The sequence below is a fragment of the Vidua macroura genome, chromosome 16 (genome assembly GCF_024509145.1).
Source record: "Vidua macroura isolate BioBank_ID:100142 chromosome 16, ASM2450914v1, whole genome shotgun sequence".
Classification (NCBI taxonomy): Eukaryota; Metazoa; Chordata; class Aves; order Passeriformes; family Viduidae; genus Vidua; species Vidua macroura.
In genome coordinates, this window is record NC_071586.1 from 4,519,515 (window position 1) to 4,537,009 (window position 17,495).

At 38.1% G+C, this 17,495-nt stretch overlaps 1 protein-coding gene across 19 annotated transcripts in view; it reads left to right on the forward strand.

Annotated features, from left to right (window-relative positions):
- RBFOX1 (RNA binding fox-1 homolog 1) overlaps positions 1–17,495 on the forward strand; it is a 1,011,377-nt gene that overhangs the window by 818,399 nt on the left and 175,483 nt on the right. Inside the window, exon 1 of one of the 19 annotated variants that reach the window (XM_053991728.1) lies at positions 2,495–2,546. The exons of 17 other annotated variants lie outside the window; for them this stretch is intronic. The gene's annotated coding sequence lies outside the window, so the exon portion shown is untranslated. Of the gene's footprint in view, positions 1–2,494; positions 2,547–11,066; positions 11,093–17,495 lie in introns of those variants that run through there. One more of the 19 variants, XM_053991726.1, reaches the window with a different exon arrangement.

Here is a 17,495-nt window from a genome sequence, read left to right on the forward strand (position 1 = left end):
CTGAAATCAGTCTGCTCTTGTCTTGAGTCATTAAAGCATCTATTGCTAAAGACAGCTTTCAGATTTTCCAGCAGAATAGAAAACATGCAGCAAGTTTTACTTCAGGTTCTTGGTAACCACAGGATGCTGAAATCACATCTGCTCTTGGTTATGAAACATCACAACTTGACACTAAAGGTGTAACTTAGATTTTATTTTATTTTTTTTTAACATGATGCAGGCTTTTCCCTTCCTTTTCTTTCAAAAGCATTTGTAGGATGTCCTGGTGCATTTCTGCTTCATCTAAAAGGTGGCTGCATTTCAGTGGCAGGTTAAGTGATCTCTATACTCTTCTCCAGACCTCTTGGAAGTTCAATTCCTTAATTACTGCCAAGTGCTTTATCATGCTCAGGTGAAAGGCATTGGAGAAATTGAAAGCAGGCTTGTTCTTTAAAGTTTAGGTCCTAATTTGAGGTTTAGATCCTAATTTTTAAATGGATAGTGTTACTTCTATGCTTAAATGCTTTACATCTAAACTCTGTGTCATGGTGATATTTTAATAACATATTGACATGTGCCTCACCTTGGCTTAGCTTTCAACCTGCAGCATTATATCTGTTTGTAAAATGAATGTATCAGAGACAGGCTGGAATGATGGGCAGTGATCTGTGAGGTATTTCACATCTGTAGAGTAATCCCACGCTTTATTTCTGAACATTGCTTGACAAAAATGTTTGTCATCTCACAGCCAATTTGCAAAGGAGATAGTGTATTTCCAAATATAAGAATCTAAAATTGTTTTCAATAGAAGATTGGTACCAAAAAAAGAAAGTTGACCGTCCGTACAATTTTTTCTTAGCGTAATTTTTAATTTTAACCTAGGTTTTAATAAGCTGAAAGTCTTACATAAAAGATAATTTCACCTGTCAGTAGATTTCTTCATTAATTTATTACTAGGCTGCATAAAGAGAAAATAAATGACAAATTCTCTTTAAATGTTATTCTTGGGGTAAAATGCTGCTGGGTTTTAGTACTTTGATAGGGGAACAAAGATAAAGGAAAACAAGAAATATGCTTCTGGGCCTCAGAACTCTTCAGCATGATTTGAATACAAGTGGCTGACTGTGATAAGTATGTTGGGCTCCCTTCTGTTAATTACAGTATTTCTAACGAGATTAATTTGACAGCCCCTGTGTCATATTTTGCTCAATACTCCCTGTACTATCACATGGAGGAGAAGCCTCCTCCCCACCATGTGAATAGTTTTTGATGGATTATAATTTCAGAAGATCTGTGCCACAAGCAGATATTTGTTTTCTGCTCAGTTGAAATGACTTCTGTCTGTTAATGACTAAATAGACAAACTTTCCCAGGCATTGACAGAGAAAGTACAAAATTGAGTCAGACACTTGACTTTAAAATGCCTTTTTAAACCGTGTCCCTTATTTCATTACATTTTTTTGTGCAGAGATGACAGCTCCTCGATTTGTTGCTGTGAGTGACAGTTAACTTACTGTAAACATGAAATCTTTTACGTTCTCTGGGTTCCATTAAGTAAAAGGCATTTTAAAATTTTATTTGTTGTTCTTTTTTCTTTACAATAGTGCAATACTAATCTCAAGATCAAAGCTAGGTATTGTAATTATTGTAGTATGGAATTTCATATTATAAAAATACTCACTGATGTTTTGTGAAACCCAAGAAACTGTTTCCTCTTAACTTGGTTTGCATTTTGTGAACAGTTTAAGTAACTTCTTCAGAAGAATTTAGACAAAAAAAATCCAAGAGCTGCTGTAACTTTTCTTTTACAATATTATTGTAGTTTTACCCAAACTCCACCAGGTGTTGCCAAAGAACATACAGCCAAGGCAAAGTTTACTGAAGTGGAAGTTGCTCAGAACAAGTGTGTACATTTTCGTGAACACAGGCATTAAAACCTTTTTCTGAAGTAGGAACACCTTCCCTACAGATTTAAGAGCATTCCTCTTTTCTTTGTAACTAAACATCAGGAATCAAACAATTTGGTACAGAGTTGATTGTTTATGTGGGTATTGCATTCTTAAAAATCTGTTTTTTTCTTATGAAAGGAAGATACTCTCTCACAGGCTATAGGGAAAAAATATGCTGGTTTAACCATTCATTGAAACCATACATTCCACTATGTTGCTGTCTTAATTTTGGGTGATGGGGTGTCCTTTTAGCAAGATGTTCAAATTACTTAATTTTGTGTATTTGGTGGGTTTGGGATTTTTTCATTCCAATAAGCAAAGTTCCTACAGACCCTCTATTCCTGTCACCTTTGGTAGAGACATTTCTTTCCTTTGTTTGCTTTCTGTCTTGCTGAGTCAGGAGTTTTGCAGATCACAAATCAGTTGTGTTTCAGGGTTTGTCTCATTCTGGGAAGAAAATGTGCTTCCAGAAGCCAAGGTTTGCTTGAGGTAATAAGAGCCCCAAACTTGTGGCTGATCACAACAGTGCAGTGCAGAATGCTCGGGCTAACAGCACTCGGTGGCAGCAGGAATCGATTCCGAGCCTTGGCGCAGAGCAGTTTCCATCCTGCCTCCCTGGTGAGTCCAGCCATTGTGCTCATGGCATAAAAAGCAATGTGCATTTTAATTGCTGTTCTTGTTTTTGAACTGTTGCTCGACTATTCCTATGGTTTAAGTGAAGAAGGCTGGATCGTGGACAGAACTAGTTGCCAGAAAAGGTGTAACCAGGGACTGCTTGTGATGGTGATGCAAAAAACCTGTGTTAGGTACTGCACTGAGCCAGGAACTTTGAGGGAATCACCTCTAGCAGGTAATTGGGAATCTCTAGAATGGCACCTTTACATTCTATAAATGCCGTGATGTTTTCTTTTGTGCTTTAATTAAAGCTTTCACTTTATTGTTGTGCACAAATGTGTTGTATTTGGATGTTTATTGAATGTTCAGTAGCAAGGCGGAAACCAGGATTCTTTGGGGTAGTTTGGCGTAATCTGTGTGGGCTGCAAAGATAAAGGTGGTTAAGGGAGAAGGAAGGAAAAACCTGAAATGTTGCAGTTACTTGAAGCAGAAACATGTTCAAAAATGTGACTGTAGCTAAGACTGCACAAAGACTCGTTGCTTGTAAGAAATCCAGGGCAGTGACTTCACCTGGTGCTATTTAATTAATTATTTATTAAGAATTATGTTTGCTTTCCCTTGAGATGCGATCTCCCTCCTTCCACCCAGAAGTGTCAACTAATGATTTGAATATAGAATATTTTAATTACTTTAGATCTCAGTAGATGTTAGTATGTAGGCAATTTGCTCCCTTTCATAACCACATGAGTACAGTAGATAACTCAATATTGCTGCAGCTTTCCTGGGATCCCATTTTATCCCCATCCCAAAGCACTTGATAAAGATGGTGCAAAGGAACAAGAGGAAATTTAAATTATCCTACGGAGGTGAGATTGGATCGGCGTTTAAGCTGGTAGGTGTAATACAGATGCTGTGATCAGGTGCTGAGAGCCAAAATCCTTACAGCCCTCGTGCCACTCTGAGCAAAGGGACTGGAGATTGAGCAGTTCTCTGATGTGGTCTTATCAGTTTGAGTATAATGTAAATCCTGTTACAGCAGCTTTGTCCGATCTGCCTGTAGCTTTGTTCTGAACCTTTCAGAAACAGTTCACTGAAGCAGAAAGAACCCTGTGAATTGATATTATAAACCTGCATGGTTGCTTTATTCATTGTTGGAGCAAGAGAATATAACAGAAGTATTTATTTTAGTGGATTGAGGAGCCTTTTTTTTTTTTCCCTATCAACATGAGCAGAGGAAAAATGTTCTAAATGCAAAAGAGGAAAAGCTAATGCTATAATCATATCCATACCCACTCGGAGCACAATCCCATTGAAAGATAATGCAGAACACCATATGTTTAAATTATTTTACACATTCAAAGAGATTTTTAAAATCCCAAAGTGTTGTTATTTCCTGCTGATGTAGAAAAAATATCAGGTGACACTATTATAATCAGGAAATAATAGTCCTGTGAAAGAAAAGCTTCTCATAATGCACTTAGTCTTTCCAGACAACTGTATTTTTCTAAGCACCACCCACCTGCTCTCTTTGGGGCTGAGATGAGCCTTGGCAATTCAAGATTGCATTGTATTCACTTTCTTGCTGGTGGGCATTTCTTACTGAAGTTCAAGAGCGTGAAATTTCTCTTTAGTCTCACTGCTTTGATATGGTATTTGCCTAATAATCAAACAAATTAAAGTGCGGAAAAAAATTGATAAAACTGCAATATCTTAAAATGAAGAGGCTGAAACAGTAAATTGAGTTCCTTGTAATAATGCTGCAGTGCCATGTTGACCCTTATTCTTGAAAACCATTTTTTATGTTGTGCATCAGTAAGATGTGGGCTATTTGAACTTTTCAAGTGTCGTGTAATCTAAAAATTCAGGCGTTACACTTGAAGATCTTCCACAGAGTTTTAATTAACATTTGTGAATTATGAAGATATGGAAGTCCAGCTCTATTGGTAGATGTTTGTACATGCTATCAATGACTTTCTGCTACTTAAGACACATCTTCTGTTGTGTGGAACACTTACGAAGTGAGTTCCATTACAACTAAAGAGTTTTTTAAATTGAAAGCACTCTAAGATGAGAATTATTTAAGATAGAAATATTTTTGTGTACTGCTCTTAAAATTTCACTGCTTCTTTATCTGTAGTATAAGGAGTTTGACACTGAAGCAGAAATCAGAATAAATTTGGGTGGATACAAAGCAAATTCTTACAAATTTTATTATGTGATGTAATGGGTGCGGGTGCCTTATGGGGTGAAAAGTGAAAGCTTGTTTTGTTTTTCTTTCTTTTTTAATTTTCCCTTCTAGGTAGAATAGTAAGAAAGGACATTTTCTTTGTCTTAATTTCACGTTTCAACAATTTTCGGGTGGCAGGAATGCTCCTGATTTTCCATATGTATCTGTTTTTCTCTTTACATAGCAAATATTGGTATGACCTTTCATGGGATGAGTGGTGCTGTTCATCCTTGGTAAAGGGCTTGGGTGTTTCAGGGAGTCTTGGAACAGTTGGCAGTGCAGTTTTAAAGTGGGTAACACACAGTCAAGTGTGAATCTTGGATGGGCATTATTTGCTTCATTTGCACTTCAGATTCCAGCTACATAAATCTGACAGTTGGAAATGCTGTAAAATGTAAAGAGGAATAAATGGAGTTATTTTTGCAGATTGCTGTTTTCTTTCTATGTTCCCACACCTCTCACCAGTCCAGATGTTTTGTCCACTGACCACGGGACGCCTGCATCTCTAGGTTATGATAACATACCTGTTTGTATTAGCAAGATGAATGTTTAACTGATTTAGTAGCCAGGTTGTCTCTCTCTGATCACAGTAAATATTTGCATTGATTAGAAGGTAAAACAAGGCCTATTTGCAAGGCCAGGAGGTTGTATTGCTGCTGCTTTTCTTTTCTCAAGGTGCTGCTTTTTTTTTTTTTTCCCTGTTTTACATGTCTTTCATTAATATACTTTTTTTCTTACAAAATAAACCTCAAACATTTCTGAATGGTTTGTGGAAAAATAAGGTGTATATGTAGTGTTATGTTTTCACATTTATGTATCTCTGCCTTCTAAAGTTTGTGGAATTCTTCGCAGAACTGTTTTTGTATTAAATTTTCAGTCTGAAACAATTCCTCCCAATTTGTACTCTATAGGACTGTAATATTTGCCCAATGATGAGCTGCATCCAACATTTTGTTAACTGAAATGGGAAGTGACAGACTGACTAAAAGAAAATGTCCGTGTCAAAGAAACAGATATTACTTCTTTCTCACAGATTACTGAATGCCTGGACACTGAAGACTCTGAGATTGCAGATGCACTAAGGTTTCATATTGATCCATGTTAGACTAATTTGATCAGAAGAGTGACTTCTGTATCGTGTTATTTTCTTCTACAGTATTTGATTGAGATGGTCAAACACTGAGAATATTGTGCAGGAAAAGGAGGGATTGGAAATGAGAGACATTCAAAAAAATAATACAGATTTGTTAGATAAATTCCATTTGCATTGATTTTCACTAGGGATATATATCTTTTGATGGCAGCTGTCTTCAAAATAATAGCATAATAGATAATACTCTGCTACATAATTTTGTATTTTTATTACTTCTTTTCATTCGTATTTGCAGAATAATTTAATCATTGAAATTGGTCAGTACCTGCCCACTCAGCAAAGATATTTTTCTTTATTGTATTGTCAGTGGTTTTTTTGGCACAATAGAAGGAAGCCATAGTTGTTATGCAAGAATGTGAAATTGGAAAATGTTTGAAGAACTACAAAATGAGTGTGAAAAAGTATCAGTTACTTCCTAGTCTTGCAGAAGTAGGTCTGGAGTCCAGGGAGTGCTCAAGAACACAGGCTGTGTCTGCTCTGCCACTTCAGAGTCCTGGTGCTGTTAGAGGAGCCCCTGCCCTGAGGGTTTGTTTCTTTGCTTCAGCAGGGGGTGATAAGGCACTGTGAGATTATCACAATTTCAGAGGTTCCCTCATGGCGTGGCTGTGCAGGAACTGGGAGCCTCAAGAAAGCAGCATGGGATGGTGGCTCAGAGGCTCCTGCTTCTGACTGATCCCATCTTCCCCAGGTCCTTCACCACCGTCCTGGAGACACGGAGCTAATCAGCTCTCCCAATTCCCCCAGGTTTTCCTGAGGAGCTGTGCCCTGCTCTCCCTTTCCACAGTCCTAGCAGGGAGCTTACCTTTTATCCAGAGTCACCCCTTTAGGGATACACAGCTTGCTTAAGGTGAAAAAAGTCCAGTGGGATTTTGCTTGCCAATCTCGTGTAAAGGAAACACATGATCCAAAAATTATGTTGTCTAAAAGTTTTAATATTAAGACATGAGAAGGCATTAGCTTGTTGTCATTCCCTGGCAAAGATCCTAATTTTGGTACCAAACTTAGTATTGGATGTCTTCTCTCCAGTCAAATAAAAATAGCACCAAAAAGCATCCATTTTGTACAAACTGAAAAAGGACTGGTTGTACAGTAACATGGTAGAAGCCTTATTGAGACAGGGTAGTTATCACATGGTGTCATCACATCATTTGCAGAGCAGTTATTAGTTTTATTTTTCCTTGCAGTTATGGCTCAGGACAGGGAAAATGTGGTATATTGCTTTCTTTTTTCTTTTTTTACTCAGGAGATTGCCTGCTTTGTCAAGAGTGCATTTGTTAGTCTCAGTGTCATATTTATATTAAAGACATAACAGAATCCTACTGCACTATCAATTGCTTTTCATTACCCTTGTCTTTGCTTGCAAAGGTCATCACCTCACATGTGAATCAAATTTGGAAAAGAGTATTTTCTTCAGAAGCAGAATTGCAGTCTGAATTTCAAGGCAGTGCGGTTTGAGAAAGTTGATGTAACATTTTCCTGAGCTTCCTTTTAACAGATAAAGTTAATTCAGCACCTTTTTGTGGGCAGATTGCATTCTCCCCTGTCAGAGTTGCCGTTGCTTTTGTTTTGTTTCACATTTGAATAATACATTTGATTACCATGGCAAATGTTGCAGCGTATGCACGCCTGACTGTAGTGCCTAATTAACTGATGATAACAAGGCAGGATTGCCCTCTTCTCTTTCACAAGCAATCATATACATGACAGTTCTTTTATCTTTCTTCAAAATTGACTTGCTCTCCTGACCCTTAAGCAGCTCCTGTTTTGTGTGTTTACCTCTGATGTCTTTGCAAGACTGTTAATTTTCTGTGGCATATCCTATCCAGTTGTAATTAACACATCGAACAGCAAAGAAATAGTTCTGCTTGCAGATGCCTAATGGAGGAATGCTTTCTTCCAGTAATTACACAGCTTCATTTTACTCATTTCCAGTGACCTACGAGGATTTTGGGTTGGGTTTTCATTGTTTGCTTGGGTTTTTTTGGAGAACAACTACAGTGGTGAAGTGCTATTTAGATAGAGAAAACAAACTAAAACATCAGTTTGTGTACAAAAAATAGTTTATGTCCACATATTAACTTAGGGGCAGTCACTGGTAGGTTTGGTAAAGGTCTGAATTCAGCAAAGTTAAATTGGAGCTAAACAGTGCTGTCATCTTGGATGTATTTAATCCTGAAGTCGAAGGCCTGTTCTTATAATTAGAAACTTCAAGAAGCACTTGACCTATTTTAAGGAAGCATTGAAGTAGCATGTACATAAAGCAAATATTTTCCACCATTGTATCTTTAAGTGAACTTAGATTTCAAATAGATGAAACCAGGATTTCTACTTACTGTTTTATAGCTAGACTGAGAATAAAGCCATAATGAATCCAAGTTCAAAGAGAGGAAGGTAGAAGAGGAAAGGTTGGCAGTTACAGCAATAAAAACAGGGGCAAAAAGAACAGCTTTTCTGAAGGACTCAGGCTGGAATAATAATGATAGAATTGTCTAAATCGATATATCTCTTGTCAGCCTCACGTCTGATGTTTGAATCAGTCAGGCCTTTTCTGCAAGAGCTTTCCTCAGGAATATTGAATTATTTATTATTTGTATCTTTCTTCCTTCCCTTTCTGATGATTTTTTCTTTTTTTTATTTTTTTCCTAACTTAGTAAAATTTGTTTTTTATGCTGCCAGGTTCAATGTTGTCTGCTGTTTGATAAATAGCAGTAATTGGGTGTATAGCAGAAGTCATGTAAAAATGTATGACTTCAATTACATCTGGAACAATTTTTTCTTTATATTGATCTTTTTTTTTTTTGCTGTATAAGATCTGCTCTTCATAGCCTCCAGTGCTGAGTTTTTAAAGAATTACTCTATGTCCATATGTTGGCATGCACTTTTGAACCCATGCATATTTTTTAAAAAAATGGAGTGCTGTCTCAAATCAGTTCTGCCTGAGCAGGAAGTGAAAAATTAGACTCATTCAAATAGTGAAATATTCATATTGTATTCTAGTCAGATGAAGAATTGCATTACTTTAAAATTACAATGCCTACTTACAGTCCCTGTTTCTCGTGTCTGAGATAATGAAATGAGGGTTCTGGCCAATTAATGAAAACATCATTTATTAGCAATTATAATCCAGATAAAATGAAAATATGTTTTTTGAAAGTCATGTGGTTAAGTGCTCTCATTCAAATCTTCAGTTGTACACCATAGTGTTCAGCTTTGTAAATATTATCAAAGGTGCCAATGCTGTGACGTTTTAAAATGTTTTTTCTTCTTTATGTCAGGGCATGAGGTGATAAATAACTTGATCTAAATGTTTGATGCTGATTTGTGGTAAAATAGGTGAGTGTATTTTTTTTGAAATGTCTTCGTAGGTCGGAATAAACATGGGCTGAATTTCCCGTTTGGTCTGGCCTTGTGGTTTGCCCTGGCATGGGGTGATGGACTGGGTAGAAACTGAGGTCTGAATTCAGGCTGGAGCAGAGTTCGAGGCTGTCAGCACTGGGATTTTGCATAGGATACTGCTGTATTCTCTTATCCATGTTGGTTTTCATTGTGTGCATTTTTGAGGGAAATGCAGTGGAGTATTGCCTTGTCCTTATTAAATACATTTTCTGTTCATTATATAAGTCTTTGCTTTGCGTGCTTCATGCTTCAAACTCTTCTAAAGTGAGATTCAAAGTAAGAGGTTATATAAACAGTCATATTTATGCCATCCAGCGGTGGATCAAAGGGAATATTTCCCACAATTGTGGTTAATTTATGTCATTTGAAAATGTAATTACCTCATGATTACTGCCTGCTTTCTGCAGCCCCAGTCTGTGTTTTTCAAAGCACTCATGGTCTAGGCTGGTAGTGGACAGGAGTGCTAAACAGGCTGTAACCTAAACCCTGCATCTCTTGCTCTGCTCTGTGTCCTGCTGTTATTACAGGCAGAGGATAGCTGAGAGCAGAGATTGCAGATTTTGCTTCAGTAGCTGTGATAATTCAGTGAATTCTCCTGTTTCGAGTAGAGCTAATTCTCAGGCTGTTAATACGTGGCTCTTTCAGAATGTATCTATTAGCAGAGAAATATCTCCTGGGTCTCCAGAGTAGTTTGTTTAGGAAGCCCTAACTTTAAAATAACCTTTTAGGAGCAGCTGTGTAATGCAATTTATTTTAAAAGTGCCAATAAATGCTTGAATCATTATGTAGATGATCAGATGAAGCTGAGGTTAAATAGATAAAAAGAAGTTGGGTGGTGTTTTTACCCCAAGTCTTGTTTAAGCCTCACTAGTCTGTTTTTTCCTGTAGCAGTTTGACAAAATTGCCTTTCCTACCAGCAGCCTGTTAGGTGCTGTGCACAGAAACAAAACCCTATTGTTTTAGATTTTCTTTCATATCATGTAGGTGTCTATGCCATACCACCCACACAGGAAAGCAAGTGAGCTGTGAAATATATTCATTGTTAGAGTACAGGGGAAATGGAGGCAAGCAATCGGCAGTAATAATGTACGACAGCAAGGGGAGGCTGCCAACATTACCTGCATTATTTCGGTTGCCTTTTTCATTATAGGTTCGGGAAATAGGCAGCAATTCGATTATGGCATGATTTGGGATGGAATTGCTTGCCGTTCACTGACCCTGTCACAAGGGGATCAAATGAGAAGTCAGCTCAAATAAAGTTTATAGTGTATTAACTGGACCAAGCATTGCCTAGCCTGGGAGCATGATTTTTCATCTTCCAGGGTTTTGTAACTGCTTCTCAGATATATTTGTACCTTAAGGCGAGGGGGGAGGGGGAGAGGGGAGGGGAAAAAAAGGAAAAAAGAAGGATTGGCTGAGATGTATAGGAATGAGCTCGTTGGCCAATAGTGAACATTCCCCTCCCCTCCCATGTGCAAATCTCAGCTCCTCTCTAGCTTGTGAGAAGCAGCATGATTAATAACACTGAGGGAACCTGCCTGTTGGATTATTAATTTTCCATCCTTTTCCCCTTCCCTTACACATACCCCTGACGCTTTTCCTTTTTTTAAAGAAAGCTTTTCTTTTTCTCCCCCCCCTTTTTCTTTTCTTTCTTTTTTTTTTTTTCCCTTTTTCCTTTTTTTTTTTTTTTTTTTTTCCTTCCCATGGAGCTAACCAGTAGCCACTAATATTCTCGTGGCTACCCAACCCTGCAAGGGCTTACTTCACAGTGGGGTGAGTTTGTATATTAAAACAGGGGATTCTGCAAAGAAGCAGCAACAGACAGGAAAAAAAAAAAAAAAAAAAAAAAAAAAAAAGGAAAACCATCCCTGAGATGCTTGATTACAGTACAGTTGCCTTTAGCTACTACTGCTAAAACTAGAGTTAATGCTGACCTAGAAGGCAAGAAATGTGTTGCAGTGTCTGCCTGTTAGTTTAGAGAGCACTGCACTGCACTGCATGGGCAGACAAACATTGCCTCTCCTTATTCCAGCTCATTAAAACTGGCCCTTTAGAAACCTTGCTTGCGTAGAGAGGGTGCAAGTGGAGAGAAAATGGGGGTTAATGGTAGATAATTGGACAAACTGCGGGGTTTTGTTGGTGATGCTCGTGGGGTTTTTATGCCTTTTTTTTTTTTTTTTTCTTTTTAAGAAGGCTCTTCCAAGACTTGTAGCGCACAGAAGGTTCGGTGTGCGGTGCCAAGTAGCGGGCGGTTTCCGCGCTGTGCCGCGGAGCGCTCCCGCCGCGCCGGCAGCGCCGAGCGCCCCACGGGCGGGGCGGCCCGGGGCCCCCGCGGGTCCCGCCCGTCATTCGCTGACCAGGTCATGTGCCCAGTCCCTATAAACGGGGTGGGGGATGGAACAGCTCCATTTGAGCGCTGCTGGCTGGGCTTGATGAGTTTTGCGAAGTTGCTGTGTTGTAATACTGTGCCATGTGTTTCGTTCTTTCAAATTCGAATAGCAGCGTGAAGACATTTTGCTTTTGTTAATTCACAGTGAAATATCACAAATTTCTTGTGTAGGAGCACATGACAAAATATCCAGAACTTCACAATTAAAGTGGTAAACTAGCACCAAATAATTACATAAATATGTATGTGCACGTAGAGCTGGCAGTTCTGTTTGGGAAAGGAGCAGACAGTGCTTCAAGAAAACACTCTTCGTGTGGTTTTTGCTGAAGGTAGGATGGGCTGCTGTACTTTTTAACCTATTCCATACTTCTCAAGTGATAAGGAAAGAAAAATAATACAGCTATATAGCTATTTTGGAGTTACATAGCATGCATTGCAACTGGTTTTAATTAAAACTTCTATTAAAAAAAAAATAAAATGCGTATTTATAGTATCTCTCGTGTTTTAAAAGCACTGATGCAAGAAAGACAAAAGATTTCTTACCTAATGCCATCACAGCCAGCATATATACAGGCATTAAGCACATTCTATGATAGAATTATATCTCCTGTTGGAAGGGTACCATAAGAAACAATGAATCCAAATCCCATCTAAATATTGAAAATCCATCTATGTCATGTCTTCTAGCATTTAGCTGAAAGGAATTATTTTATAAACTGAAGGCATTCTTTTTCTTGGCAGTTTTTACAAGTGTATGCTGTAAGGGAGCTGGTATAACAGTCTCAGTATTCAGCGTATGTTGGTGTTCTTTCAATAATAATGCTCATAATTCTGCATAGTGCACAGGTTGTCATTGTTAATTTTCAGGTACTCCTTATTGGGAATTCTTACCTGTCTGTGGAAGGGCCCTAGAAGTTAGTTTATAATGTTATTATGCTGTTTCCAGTTCAAGTTTGAGATGCATGGAAGACTTCGGGGCAGAGCTTTTTTGTTTGGCTTATTTATTTATTTTCATTTCCTCTGAGATTATCAGTGCATTAGTAGAAGGAATTGTCATTGACTGATTGCTGCGCCCTAATTGTGTTTTATCCCTTTGCTCTATATTAATGTTTGTTGCAGCAAGTCTTGATGTGCATGACCACTTTGGCTTACAGTGCAACAAAAGCACTGCAACTGCTGTGGCTTGTTCTTAGCAGAGAATCAATAATAAGACATTTTATTTCTCAAGAACTGTTTTTGCTCTTACTATAACTGCTCCTTTCTGTGGCTGAAACACATTTAAGCCTGAACACAATAACTGTGTTTGTGAGTCAGGTCTCATTGTGACATTTGCATGTGCTATACATTTCCATCTACTCCCAGTGAGCAATAGCCTGATGTGCCTGGATCAAGTTATGCCTTTCTTTGGACAATGTCTTATGTTGTACTTCTTTTGCAGCATGGTTAAATATTCATTTATTTTGTCCTATTTGATGCTGAGGGATTTGGTCATGTAAAACAATAGCAGGAAAAGTAATTTTTGATTGAGCAGTCGAGCCCATCACTTTGCAACTCAGACTACAAAGGGAGAATAAACTTTGTAATCTCTAAAATGGTAGCATTTATTGGGCATGTTGATTTTTAGAGCCCTACAATTATAGGTCTGTCAGGTGTTACAAAGCTAGTGCTTGTGTTTTTTATTGAACTTTATAATCTAATGGAGGGTTATGATACATAAAAAAAATTGAAGTCAATATCAATAAGATTGTCTCCAAATTAAATAGTAGGTGCTTGCGTTGTTCATTTTATTTGTATTTTTTACTACAAGTAAAAATAGCTGGGAATAAAAAAAATCGACAGGGAATAACTGGGTAGGAACTGCTGGAAAATACGTTCTGGTTAGAATCTCCTCCACTGTTCATGGGTGGAACAGTATTGCAATAGTACGGCATTTTCTTCTCATTGTTGCTGACAGATTTGTTCTAATGCTGCCTCCAAACCATACAAGCCTCAGCTTATCTCAGCTTGCAGTCACAATGTTGACACACATATATCATAATCTCAGTCATCTGAAGATGTACAGTGTAGGTGAAGGCAAATTCGGTATTTTTGCAGCCATCATTTATTTTATTATCTCTATCCTTAACTGTTCTATCTGTGGTAATCATACCTTTTGTGGTCCAAAGCGATTCCTTATCTCTGTAGGTCGGTGCTTATGAAGTGTCCAGGCTTCTAAAGACTACTGTTAGTAATTCCTGAAGCTCTTAGAGAAGTGATTAGGGAGTCATGATTGCTCACAAATTGAGTCTTTTTTCTGCTTGACACTGATCCTGTGATAGTCTCCCCACTTAATCCTCAGCAGCAATTTGCCTATAGTTGCAGCTAACAGGAGGTGATTAGAGGGGAGTTGCCCACTGCCTTTTTACTTCTGTTGTAGTGGCACGTCAGACAGAGGCTACTGAATCAAAGCTGTTTTCCTATTAACTCAACACCTCCTAACGCATTAGAGCCGCTTTTATCTAATCGCAGTGTGCAGCTTCCAGCGCTATTTTAATGCGACTTGGGATTCCTTTTAAAACACCACAACGAGCATTTTTAATATTGGAGAACAAAAAAAACAAAAAGCAGAATATCTAAAGATGAAAGCAAAATAGTGAGACTAACAGGTCTCATCTTTTATCAGCAGATGCATGTAACCCCGATTAAAATTACAGACAATTGTCGCCCTGCATCAATGGACAAGCAGACTCCACTTTCTCTAAACATTACTTTAATTGCAAGCCTGCTGACAGGTAACTGATGTCATACTTTTGAAGTGATAATGGCATGCATTTGCAAGTGAGAACAGCATCAGTGAAATGGAGAGTTAACTTTTCCAAGTAGTATTTACAAGAAGGAGAATATGAAAGGCCTCAGTGAAAGTTTCTAAATATTTACTGCTCATTATTTTGACCCACTTCTAAAATACATCAAGGATTAGATTCGGGTGAATTATTTTCTTGGTATGATACAAAATCTTCCCCCTGAACCCTAAATTCTCTGCTTTTATAAGTTTTGTTTTATACTTTGCTAGTTTATTGACAGAGCTGTTAATTATTTTAAATTGTTCTAAAGACACTATGGGAATGGATTTAAAAAGAATTCTGCAGTGCTATACAATGTGAGAAATGTCCAACTGCTCTGATTTAAGGTTCCTTATCTCCTTTCTATTCTTGAGGTTTACTTTGCTGATGACAAAGGTGTGTTTCAGGAATACCTTAGTGAATATATTTTATTTACAAGCTTTAGAGCATGTAATATGTGCAAGTTACTTTAGCATGTATTAACAATTGGAAATGGACTGCTAAAATATAGGAAAACACACACTGATTGTGTGTGGGCTCAGGCTCAGCCAGCTCATCGCACTGAGAGCCACAGACACCTCAGAAATGTCACCTGTAATGACTATAATGATCTAATTTGATCCTGCAGGACAAAAACAAACAAAACTGGACAAAGTTTTCTGCTTTCAGGCTGCTGAGAGATAATTTCCTATGCAGTGCACGTTTGTATAGATAAATAAATGCATCTATCCTGGAGCTGTAAAATGTGTCCATTTCTGAATACGCTACAGGTCTGTCATGTATGTTGAAATGACTTGGGACATATTTTCTGCCGAAACAATAAACATTGCTTTGCTCTGTGGGTTTGTTTTTTGTTTTTTTTCTTTTCTTTGGTGGTGTTTGTTTGCTTAGGTTTTGGATTTTTTAAGAGAAATACAAAGTATGGGAAAATCCTGGTGCCAGGGTTATGTGCCTATTTTCATTTGGCTGGCCAAAGCAGACAGGGCAGGAACAAAGCCTAAACCAGGTCGCTCCAGAATTCCTGCTCCTTATTTTTCCTTTTATATATTACTGTTGTCCTGCTGGATCTGTCAACTACATTGTAAAACTTTTCCATTATGAGGTGTGCTAATCCAAATATTCCCACCTTGTGTTAAATCTTTTGGAACTGAGCAGGATCCATGAGGGAATCCTGCATGTAACTGAATTCTCTTACAGAACCCATTTTGCAGGAAACATTTTGTTGAGGAACCCTGTTATTCTTTGGTTGTTACATTTTGTCTTCAATTGTACATTGTGTTTCTCATTTTTAATATGGCTGCAAAAATGTATCCCACAAATTTTTATAAGGGAGCCAAGTAATAACATCTATCATTTGTCTTCTCTTGGAAATGGAAGACATGAATAGACTGTTTTGTCTTGTAAACTCATTTGCGATTTTTCTTTATGTGGCAAATACTGCACATTAAAATATCACAAATTCTATTATATAGAAACTAATGAGCTTTTTGGTATTATAAAACCATAAGCAAAACAGTAATAATAATAATAATAAAGGCCTCACAAAACTATTTCTGGATTGGGTTTCATGCTTTTTGAAGGTACTGGATGCAGAACCATAGAAAATAGATGTAGCCTCTTTGGCTACACATTGCTGAGAACTGGCAGGGCATGTCTGTAGGACTGCTGAATGTCCAGGTCTTTAAAAACAATTTTGTTTATTTAAATAGTTAGTGTGCTTTAGTTGTGGGGTGAAATAATGCCGAATCATTTATTTTTACACTGAAAAATAACCTTTGTTTCCTGTTGTTCTGTGCCATTTTTGTAGAAAATGGAGACTCTGATTTTTCTGAAGTGTTGTGGAAGTAGCTGGAATTTTAGATTTGCACAGTTATGCAGGCAAAAACTATTTTAGGTCATTAGCTAGTAACTGTGATAGGGGAAAGCATTATTTTTGTATTTTTAAAACTTAAAGATTTATCTAAAAGGTAGATTTCTTTGTCTTATCAACAGACTTTGTAACTTTGTTCAACTTCTTTTCTTTCCATCTTTTCTTTTTTTAGAAGGCTTGAGGTAATGGGCAGTTGTGGCAGAGAAGTAGAACAGTGTTTAATTGGTGATTGCAGGCTAGAAATTTGCAAAGTATGCACAGATATGGAAGGGTACAGAATTGCTGCCCTGAAGGAGCCAGACTGTTAATGATGGGTAAAGGTGAAAAACAATAGTATGAGATGGATGAAATCTGAATGGGTTCAGATTTCATTATATTAACAGCTTCCAGTTTTCCCAAAGATTAATTATAAAATTGGCCATTGCAGGATTTTGTTCTTTCATCCTCAAAGTCCTACCTTGAGTCCTACAAATGCCCTGCTCCCTCTAATGCAGCACAGGTTGTCTCCTGGGGGAATGCTGTGGGTATCCCACATTGTGGCTGGGCTGGAAGTGGTTTATACTTCAGGGAAATGCTCAGGACACGAAGTGAGGCTGCCAGGATGAAAACTGTGTGCACAGCCTCCTGTGCCCAGGCTCTGGAAGGAAAACCCAGGTGTGTCCAGGGACAAGGAGTGCAGGGCTCCCAGGGCCATCTGCCCTGTGCCCACAGCCCAGCCCAGCTCTGTTCCAGTCCCAGCCCCCCTGAGCTGTGGCATTGGTGTGCAGGACTTTTTCCTGCTCTTGCAGGGAATCCTGTTAGCACACTGATGTTCTGCTGCCTTCAAAGTGCACTTCCTTGCCTCACAATGGCTGGTTAAATACCATGGGGATGTCCTGCTTTCAGAGTCTGTGGTTTCAGAAAAAAAAAGGGAAAACTGGTAAATGGGAGGGGGTTAGGAGAGGTCTGTTTTGGTAATTTCTGCAGCAATAAATTTGGTTTGGTCTCTAAGAGTAAAATTGAATTGTATTGTAGCGAAATACGGAGTGTAATACAGACATGGAACATCAAACAGTGACCTTTGGTGTTACTTGTGTTCTTTTCTCCTTTGGAGGC